This window comes from Mus caroli, chromosome 10 (assembly GCF_900094665.2).
Source record: "Mus caroli chromosome 10, CAROLI_EIJ_v1.1, whole genome shotgun sequence".
Classification (NCBI taxonomy): domain Eukaryota; kingdom Metazoa; phylum Chordata; class Mammalia; order Rodentia; family Muridae; genus Mus; species Mus caroli.
In genome coordinates this window covers 103,544,071-103,553,313 of record NC_034579.1, presented here as the reverse complement: position 1 = coordinate 103,553,313, position 9,243 = coordinate 103,544,071, and the positions used below count along the sequence as shown (strand labels likewise).

The window sequence follows — 9,243 nt, the reverse complement described above, 5'->3', positions numbered from 1 at the left end:
ATAATGAATTCTTCATTATTGTATTTAGAAAATTATAATATGATGTTAAAAAATTAAGTTTATTTAGGACATGGGATATATTATAAGTTCTCACACTCTGACTTTTCTGCAATTTTGAGCCTTTAATTTTATTCTTATTGACATATAATTACATATAATTAAATGTTCATTTCTATGGCTGGTCTCATGGGTAATTATGGGACAAACTGCTATGGGCATTCTATGGAAAAAAATTTTGTGCACATGCATCACTGTTTCCCTTAGAAAAATTCCTGGGTAATAGAGTGGGTTTATTTTTAACAGTGTAAGATCTGGCACTCTATTTTCTGCACACAGACTTGTCATTTTGCACCCATAGGAGAAATGCAGGAACATTCCAGTTGCTTTACCTTTGTAACAGCATTTAGTGCTGTCAGGGATGTTATTTGTAGACACGGAGAGTGAAGCATGCACTCATGATATTTTGCATTTTATAATGTCATATAATACCTAATATATTTTTTTCTCTGACTTCCATTTGTACTCACTCCTTTTTAGCTGATTATGTCATTTGCCCCCTCTTATTTGATAATGTTTTTCCTATAGAAACTCAGTCATTCATATATTCTGAAAATACAGATCTGGTGCCATATTTCACTAGGGATCTGATTTGCCTCTTCATTTACTTAGTGGGAAAAATTTGAAAGCAACATAAACACAGGGAAGGGACTGAAAAAGATATTTGTAAGTCAAAAAGAAGGTTTATTAATGCTGAACCAGGGGTGATTGTATGTGTGTGTCTCTCTGTGTGTATGTGTGTGTGCATTTGCGCACACGCACATGCTAATTGATTTCACTAATGATTATACATATGCAAATCCAAGCCATAGAAAAATGCATGCTCCTTAAGTTGGCTATTATCAAAAAGAGAATAATGATTGTTGACAAGGGTCCAAAGAAAAGGAATGTTTGTATACTAAGTTATCAGTGTAACTTAGTACACTCTTACAGAAGACAGTATGACGATAACTCAAAACAAAAAAGAAAAGAAAAAATGGAATGTCTATAAGAGACAGAAGTTCTACATCTAATAGATAATCAAAATAAAGAATAGTATTTTGACAATGTTAATTATAGCCTTATACACAATAGCCGAGATTAGATTGAACCTTAGCACCCATCAGTGGATATAGAAAATGAAAGAAAATGTTGTACAGATTTACATTCAAATACTGTTCACCCTTTACAAAAGAACAAGGTCTTGTTGATTGCAAAACCACAGATGTACCTGGAGAACACTGAGCTAAGTAAAATAAGGCAGATATAGAAATGCTAATATTCAGCATCTCAGTTAGATGCTAATTCTAAAAGGTCAGTCCTGAAGGCAGAGAGGGTGGGAACAACTGGAGTTATAGGGCACAAACCTGAAGCTACCAAAAGTTCAGGATCTCCATTGTACATGATAGCAATATTTATAGATGCATCATGCAATTGAAAACTGCTAAGAGCGAATTTTAAATGCTTTTAGCACAAAAATAATGAGAACAGTATCAGGTAATGAGCACATCAATTAGCTTGGTGTAGCCATTCCATAGGGACACATATAGGCCAAAACATGTATATTATATAACTAGGCATAACTTTTATTTGCCAATGTATAAAAAATACAGTAAAATAAGAGAATCTAATAGCTTCGAGCTGCCTTGTAAACATCTCTGTTTGTATCAACAGACAACTTCTACCCTTGGCATTGATCAGGGAAACTTCTCTTTACAACAGCCAGTTGCAGATACTTTTGTATTGCATACAAAAGGGGTACTGAGTGCTCAGCTCTGAACAAGGCACTTATTCTACCCCTTTCAAGGCTCAGGGAATATTGCACATGGGGCAGGTAGGATGTAAGCTCTTGAAGATAGGGAAGAGGCAGCAAAATGCTGTCCTCTGGGCATGGTACACACAGCCCATGTATTTGTGCACTTACAGAAGCTGGGGTTCCTGATATTGGCCCTATATAAGCCTGAACCATCAATAGCCAGCCTTAAATGGGAGAGGGGCTTATAGGCTCTAGCTGTGCTTGTTCAAGTATTGGCTATAGTAGTTGAAAGGGAAGAGTCATTATTTTTAGGCACCGTTGAAAGTTCTGTGAGTAAATTGATGACACTGATTAAACTTAGTGGCTTATACAACAAAGCCAAAGGACATGAACATAGAAAAGGATCTGCAGGGAGGAAGGGATTGTTAATAGGGTTAGGATGGAGAGAAGAGAAGATGAAGATGAGGAGTATGAATAGATGAATTGTCAAAGACACATTTAATTAATAAAAGTATTTAATTTTTAGAAAAAAATGTGAGAGGGAAACTCAACATTGTAGGAGTGTGCGGTTCTGTGTGCTATTTTTTTTTGTCTTTACATCAACACCTCTCTACCTGGTGCTGTAATTTCATAGAAAGTCTTACAACAAGATAATAGTAGTCACACTCCAACCTTGGACTCTTTCAACATTTTAAACTTTTTAAAAGAGTTCCTATAATATTCACATGCATAGTAGAATCACCTGTGACCTGTGTATTGCTACAAGAAACCATCCATTTTCTAGGCTGACTAAGTCTTTATCATTATTGTGACAGAGAGGATTCTCTCTCTCTCTCTCTCCTCTTTCATTTTGAGATTTCTGTTAGTCACACATTAAGTACCACCATAGTGCCCCGTCTTTGTCTCTTTCCTATTCTCCTCTCAGAGTCTCAGTCTGTGGAGATTCCATGAGAGTCCTAGGTGTTATTTTCAAACGTATGTTGTAGTTTACTGGGTTTTGTGTTCTGTTTTTAAATGTCTTTGGTCATGCCTTTACATGGATTATACTTTCTTTTCCAACTAATGCTTAATATTAGATTTATCCTTATTGATATACTATGAGCTCAACGGTCTATTGGACTTTACTGATTCAAGGATTGGCTATTTTCTAAAGATTTATTTGGTCGTGGAGACAAATTAGTGGAGGTAGCCGAATTCTTCCTCAAAAGAGGGACAGCATTAGAGCTCTTTGTCTTTTTAACCTAGTCCAGCGTATGGCACATAATGAATGCTCAACAATGCACCTATTAAGCCAACAGATAAATGTAGTTTTCTTAGTATTTTCCTTCATCCATTTCTCCTCAGTTTTAAAGTCTCATGTTCAACCGTCTTTTCCTTTCGGAAGGTTGCCTACACTTGCCAGGCTCCGTGGGAGGTGAGTGGGTTCTGGGAGAGATACGTACAGTTCCTGCGTTCCCCAATTGTTTCATTTGGGTCCTTCAAGTCCAGACAAGGAGGAGGGAGACAAACTACGGAATCAAGAAAAACCTCCCACTAGATCCTGGGTGTGAGAGGCACCAGGGTAGCCTGACGTTGGGGAGATGAGAGTGAGAGTGAGCCTTTCTAAATCCCATTATGGATTATTTGCCCACCCCTTCTCTGCTTCAGTTCTGTTTGGGATAGAAGCGACACACGGACCCTTCCGGGACTGGATGCTAGCCCTTCTTTGTGCTATCGTTCTGGCATGGCAGGAGATGAGAGATCTGCCTATTCTCTATTTCCTGGCCTTGGTTCTGGATGCTCCCTGGCTACTGTGTCTTCTTTTCGAGCACTTTGCCTCCCGCAGGACTCTTGACCCTGTTCATTTCCGGTGGAACTGTGGTGCTTCTCTTAGTGCCCAGTGCGAGATCTTAATTCCCTGCTAGACTATTCTACCAGTCATTACAGTGGGGATTTGAAAGGAAAACTAGAGTGGTGTGTTCTCAGGAGCCATTTTCCAAAGAAGTTACACAGCCTCTAAATTCCCTAGCCCAGGTTCGCATTATTTAATAGCTTGAACTGAAGATTCGATTCTCATTTTCTTTTGAGCCCAAACTATAAGAGTGATTTAAAGGAGAGTTGCCCCCCCCCCCGCCCCCGCGCCAGATCTAATTCCAGTATCAGTTTCCACACGATCAGGTCTAATTTCCCCCTAATATTTGTCCTGAATCCATGGCTTAAAATAGTCTTTACCCCTCTCTCCTTATAAGAAATTATTTTATCTCTAAAACACAGACATATTGGTGACCTCTACCATAGAGATATAAACTTAGTATCAGTTGGCTGACATACTAGTAAGTTTCTTTAGTTAAAAAACATTGTCAGGCTGGAGAGATGGCTCAGCGGTTAAGAGTAACTGCTCTTAACTGACTGCTCTTCCAGAGGTCCTGAGTTCAATTCCCAGCAACCACATGGTGGCTCACAACCATCCGTAATGAGATCTGATACCTTCTTCTGGTGTGTCTGAAGATAGCATCAGTGTTCTCATATACATTAAATCAATCAATTAATCAATCAATCATTAAAAAAATTGAAGAAAAATTGCAGCTGATATGTTGGCATCTTAGCTGTTTTCTGCCCCTTTAGTCTCAGTGTATCTGTGCCTGAGTCTGTAGGTGCAGCAGCAATGAAATAGCATCAACTGTGCTTTGCAGAGAATGAAACTTCTGTGCAACTGCATCCCAGAGAACAGGAGATTGGTCACCCTGTACAAATGCTCTGCCTCTCAGAGGCATTCTAATGAGCAGGCATTCCAATCAGCTCCCAACACCAACATATTTCAACAATTAGAATTTGAGTTTGGCCATTTAATCATACCACAGCTAAAGATGACTGTGTATTGCATAGAGACCAATGTATGTATTTTATGTGGCAACTGGATGGTTGGATTTACCATGATTCAGTTATATACTGTGTTGTGGAGACAGCATTGTGACACTGATGGGTGACACAAACCATTCCGTTGACCCCAAAGAGGTGTCACTGTTTTGTCACAATGCCTAGCAGTAACGTTTGTGCTTTGTATATAAAACATTTCACACAGATGAAATAAAGATCAATCAATAAATATTTATGGAATTTCCTCTTGAATGTTTAAGCATTTTTCGATGTGGGGAAATGATACAAAATGCTTAAAGTATGGTATTTACAGGAAACCTAGAGAAGAAATAATTTATTCTGAATAGCCTGTTCTGACATATTTCAATAAGTTAAGATCAAGTCCAGGTTGTGGCCTTCACTAAAAACCTCTAGTTTTTACCTCTGACCAGACTTACACATGTTTGATTCTTTCTTAAAAAATTAATTTTACTCATGGTATGGCCTTATTATTTCATGATTTAATATCTGGTTTAATATCTACAAGTATTTCCCTATGTTACAGCACCTGGGTTAGTTTAGACCATCAATAAAAGTTCCTTAAAAAGGAGAATAATTGTGTGTGTATTGAAAGCTGGAAAGACTCCCCTCTAGCTGAAGAGTCTTACATTTGCCACCTACTTGTGACTCCCAGACATTTGAACATACTATGTAGTGTTTCCTGTCTGAAAGAAACCACCCAAGCTCTCTGAGGGCCATCTAAGACCTGGCAGCTGTTGCCCCAGCAGGCTGCTCCACTTCAAAGCCAGATGTCCTCATCTCCTGTTGACTTTTCATTTCGGTACAATCTGCTTGTGCCCACACCACTTCAGTGATTGGCTCTGGTTAAGAACACCAAAGGCCTAAAGACTTCAAAGGATGGTATTCAGTTCCCACCCACTCAAAGGCTCTTTAGTTCTTGGTTTGCTTTAGCGTCAACTCCTCCTCGATAAACATGCTGTTGTCTTTGTTTGGCATAATAATAATAATAACAACAACAACAACAATAATAATAATAAACCTCCAGGTTTCCAGAACACCTTGCAATACTCCTGATTTTCCTCCAGAGACTTCACCTGCTCTCTGATCAAGTTCCGACACTTCTATGGCTATACCCCAGGATTATCTCTTTCTCTTCCTCCTCCTCCTTCTATCCCTGGGTAGTTTCCTCCCACCACAATACACTAAGGCTGTATTCAGTTTTTTTCCCAAGAGTTGCATAGGAATGTCTGAACACTTATCTGAGATGTATATTTAGATGTCTGCCCTATGGGCAATCAATTGTGAACTCAGAAACTTCTCTTTGAAATTTCTTTTTCCCCTAGGTTTCTTTCTTAAGTAAATGTGCCATACCCACAGTTTCTCAAATATAAATCCTGGAAAATTTCAATTTCTCTTTCTCAGTCACTCTACACAAATCAAATACCACGTCTTTAACATCTAAAATAGATTTTGTATCTACCCTCCACCTCCTAGTTCTGTAGACTCTACCATTACTTTATTTTCATTTGGAGCGGGGGGGGGGGAGGGCTGCACTTCAACAGTAGTCTTCTGAGAGATGTCACTGTATCACTGTCACTCAGCTCTCTCCAATACCCTGTCCTCCTGGAGGAAGAATCACCTTTTAATGGGGGGCAAATCAGAGCATGCACCTTGAAAAAATTCCTTTCCTATGTTGCTATTGCTTATGGTATACCTGTAATCTGGTTTTGTACCTACTTACTGTTATTGTCTCTGTGATGCCACAATATTTAGGTAAAATTGATATTTTCCATCCTGATTCTAGTACACCCAGCAAATGGTCAGTGCACCAGGGAGCTTCTTTACCCTTGCATTTGGACATAAGCTGTGCTCATGGCTTGGTTTCACTCTTTTATCCCTGTGTTATTAACTGCCAGATGACTCTCTTCTGGTCCCCGTGTTTTCCTTCAAGGATGCAGTACAGCAAAAGTCCTACATGGTAAAGTCCCTTCCTTTTGTTCCTTTGAAGAACTCCGTCCGTTACTATGAAATAACCAATACTTGTAATTATCGAGTACTTTATATCAAAATTGCTTTTAAAATGATTTCAGTACATTTTCTCATCTAATCCAGACAGCGGTCCCTGTAAGCCAGGTACAATGATTATTAACAGCTTAGAAGTGAGGAAACTGAGTTATGTTAGTGCACAGTAGGGTTGGAATTTGAACCCAGCCACTTCCATACATTCCACTTCCATATGCACTTGTGTGTATTATCCATTGTACTGTCTACACACTGAAATTATTTATTTCAAGGTCTAAAATTGCCACTTCTCAAAGCACATGCAGGCTGCAGGAACTGTGTCTTATTCACTGAGTCCTCTAGTCACCTACTCTAGTGCCTGGCCTGGAGGAACTACTCTCTAAATAATAGTTGAAACACACAAGGCTGTTTTGATATTTTGTTCCTCTCCTTGGCTTAGAGCTCAGTGGATATTTAGTGCTAATGGAATTTATAGCCGTTATGGAATGCATGTGGTTGAAAAGAAGGCCTGCATTCAGAGATTACAAGTTCTTTGTGAAACATTATCCATTTGGCTGTGGTCTGCTTAGTTCTGTTCAATGTTCTGTGATTAATCTTCTTGCTCATCTTTTGGGCTTCCTTAGCCTAACATTACAAAGACTTTAAAGCAATTGTCCTCGACAGCTGGGTTCTTCAATGGTCATCCTCATCCTGTCCTGATAAGTACCAAAACAGAGGAAAACATTATGAGGGCTTTGCTTTTCTAACATAAAATGGGGAAGAAAATGAGTATGTTTCAATGGGACTGTACCCTGAGTCATATGTGTGTGTTTCTTTCTCTTCTGACGATTTCAGTTGCACTTGACATTTTTCAGGATTCTGGATGGATAAAGAAAATCAACAGTAAAGGTCCTCTTAGCACATATAGTTAGTAACTTATATTGTACAGGTTAGCATTTTGTTTTTTTCTCCTACTTAGAGAACGTGAGCTGGAGAAGGAAAAAATATGATTTTCCCTTTATCCTAAAGAAAGAAGAAATTTAGGTTCAGAAAAACTCCCACTGTAGTCAAGCCTCTCATATATATGCCAATTTATGGCGGCCAGTTAGGTGCATTGTATCTGAATGTGACTGCAGGCCCAGAGTATCCTTGCTGTGATGGCTTCTCTCCATTCCAAAATGTTTAGCAAAAGCTACTTGCTCTCCTGTGCTTTGATCTCACACACATGGGAATAGTCAACTGAGAGCTGGAAAGAGGCAATTGTTACAACAGAATTGAATTTGGCTTAGTTCACTTGAATTTATGAAATAGAGATTATGTTTAATTAGAAAAAGAGAAGTGTACTTTTGAAGCAGTTGTTGTGTGATAACTTAAAAAAAAAAAAAAGACCCAACTGCTGTTTTGTTAGTAATGAAAGTGAGTATCACACACTCTAACTCAGCTGTTTTCTTTGATTTCTGCTTCTATTTAGGAAGAGTGGCGTGAACCTCAGAGTGGAAGCCAGCAGGACACTATTATTTAAATGCTACAGAAAAGCCTCATACCACTTCCCGAGCAGCGTGTGGAACAGAGACCTGACCTTTCTGTAATCATTAGAATGTCCCATGTCTCTCTATGCAACTCCAGGCTTTTGTTTCGGCCATGTGGGTCAAGTACTCAAGAAGTCTCCCTGTAGTTAGCTCTCACATCTGTTATGGCTGAAAAAGCTGTTATATTTGACTGGAGTTCAAAAAGCTTAAAGTTGGGGGAGGGGGCACAGGAAGCAATGCTTCCTTCATTGTGACAGAATCAAAGTTGAGGATAATTGACAAGCAATTGTTTACAGTTGAGGATGCCTCTGGCCACACTAACTAGAATATGGATATGTGTTCACTCCTAAGCTCCAACAACTAGCTTTAAAAAGGCAAGTGTTTGTTGATTTTTACAAATACTCACCTAAGGGTAAGCAAGACCTTGCTTGCAGGCTGCCCCTCATTCGGGACCTGTACTCTTTCTACATTGTTGCTCTGCTTCTCTCTGCCGAGACTTCCACTTAAAGTCTAAAATAGCTGCTGAGGTTCCCTTCATGATGTCTGCTCTCTAGACAGACAGAAGGGGGAGAACCAAAGTGAAGGGAAATGAGGTCAAGAGAATCTGTTTTACCACAGCACTGAAGTGGTACTTATACACTCAGGTTTCATAAGCTGAACTTGGTTTCGTGAACCAGCCTAGTTGTAAGAAATGAAATCTTTGAGTGGCTGTGTGCCCAATTCGAGCCAGATACTCTACAGCTGAAAGAAAAGGGGAAGGGTGCATTTTAGGAGAGAAATGATAATGCTGTATTTACTGTTAGTGGCAACAGAGGCAATAGCCTAAAGATAAGCGGATGGTTTCCTTTAGCCCCACAAGTCTGTTAAATGTGTAAGCCTCTAGTTATGGTATGCTTCAGTTGAAAAGACATTTGCCTACAATGCATGAGGTTGGTCATAGAATTGATGAAAAGGTTGGTGAATCAGGGACAACATCAGATTCAGGACTCCATGACCACATTGGAACAGACAGCTGATATTAACGTTACTGGTACCAGCACCTCAACACACCCAGATTTTTTTTTT

At 39.2% G+C, this 9,243-nt stretch overlaps 1 long non-coding RNA gene across 1 annotated transcript in view; it reads right to left on the bottom strand.

The window, feature by feature from the left end:
• Positions 1–6,692: 6,692 nt before the first annotated feature.
• The window catches only part of LOC110302792, a 15,630-nt gene continuing 13,079 nt past the window's right edge, over positions 6,693–9,243 (bottom strand). The window contains exon 3 of the long non-coding RNA XR_002378840.1: positions 6,693–7,365. This is a non-coding gene — a long non-coding RNA (uncharacterized LOC110302792). The remainder of the gene's footprint in view (positions 7,366–9,243) is intronic.